Source organism: Schistocerca serialis, chromosome 9 (genome assembly GCF_023864345.2).
Source record: "Schistocerca serialis cubense isolate TAMUIC-IGC-003099 chromosome 9, iqSchSeri2.2, whole genome shotgun sequence".
NCBI classification, from domain to species: Eukaryota; Metazoa; Arthropoda; class Insecta; order Orthoptera; family Acrididae; genus Schistocerca; species Schistocerca serialis.
The window spans coordinates 127,955,692-127,957,225 of NC_064646.1; the positions used below are offsets into that span (position 1 = coordinate 127,955,692).

The 1,534-nt window shown below is 39.8% G+C and overlaps 1 pseudogene; it reads right to left on the reverse strand.

Moving 5' to 3' along the window:
* Window positions 1–998: 998 nt before the first annotated feature.
* LOC126420240 (5S ribosomal RNA) lies at window positions 999–1,116 on the reverse strand (annotated as a pseudogene).
* Between the last annotated feature and the right edge of the window lie 418 nt (window positions 1,117–1,534).

The window sequence follows — 1,534 nt, forward strand, 5'->3', positions numbered from 1 at the left end:
AATCAAGTGAAATCGCTTTTTTCGCTACTTAACATTGGGGTTAGAAGCAAAGGCTGCAATATCCATTATCATCTGTTACAGTTCGAGAAGCAAATACTGCGGTTTTCATATAGGCCAATCAGAGACTATATTTTTGTCCATGTGATTGCCAGCCATTGATTTTCGTTTATTAAACTACAGCAAGACCTTCCACTGTCATACATTGCGTTAGCAATGCTTCTACTGAGATGTTTACAATACTAGCCATTCTTAGATTATAAGGTTCACTGTGAAATGAATAGCACAGACAAGAATCTGAAACAGGAAAGATACTGAAGTCTCTGAATTCATAGAATTCCAGTTTTCTCCCTGCAAGAGAGATACATACTCAAGAAATCTGCCAACAAGCGCAATATACTCGTAAGAGGTGACAAGTTCTATATGCTTGTCCAATCGTAATACATTGCCATAAATATTAGTTCCTGATTAACTGTGTGAGAAACTAATATACTACTCATCGTTAGTCAAATGAAAGTCAAGGCTCCTTTAAATATTTAACAAAATGTTGTCAATACTAAGAAACCGAGTGACGTCAAACGCTTGATGAAAATTCATTTTATTGAGAACTAGCGTCAAGCCTCTAATTGAGAATGTCCATTCATCTGATATCCCAAGGGGGCAGACAATCATGACTGAAACGAAGTAACGGAAGAGTCTCCAGAACTGAGTGTCTAGAAATGTTATATTGTGATTTCTTGCAATTTGAACTAATGAAAAATAAAACATAAATCTTTGAGACTACCCTTATTTTAAAAAAGGACTCCGTCTTCAGGCCACAAGTGGCCCATCGGGACCACCCGACCGCCGTGTCATACTCAATTGAGGATGTGGATAGGAGGGGCGTGGGGTCAGCACACCGCTCTCCCGGTCGTTATGATGGCTTTCTTCGACCGGAGCCGCTACTATTCGGCCGAGTAGCTCCTCAATTGGCATCATGAGGCTGAGTGCACCCCGAAAAATGGCAACAGCGCATGGCTGCCTGGATGGTCACCCATCAAAGTGCCGACCACGCCCGACAGCGCTTAACTTCGGTGATCTCACGGGAACCTGTGTATCCACTGCAGCAAGGCTGTTGCCGCACGCTTTTTTTAGACCATGCTTTATTGTTAATATAATAATAATCTAGTCCATATTTAATTTGAAGCCTTCCAATGCACATTCAAATCTTTGCTGCAAATCTGGCTGAGCTGCAAAATCATCAAAATTCGAAATATGAGAAGCAATAACACCAATCTCCAAATTAAAAGCATCATTATCTTTTACTACAGCTACTTCGAGATAAAAATATTATGTAAAACTATTTTTCTATTGTCATTCCACATAATCCCGTGGTTGTTCGTTGAATTTTCGTTCCATGAACGCCTATGATATATTTTGCATCTACTACAAAATTTTCGAATGTGGAGGTTACTGAATTTCCTTCTAGGCGCCTGATATGCCACATGTTGTGTCCTATATTAAAGAAGAATCAAGCATTCGCTGAAACCGATTTAAG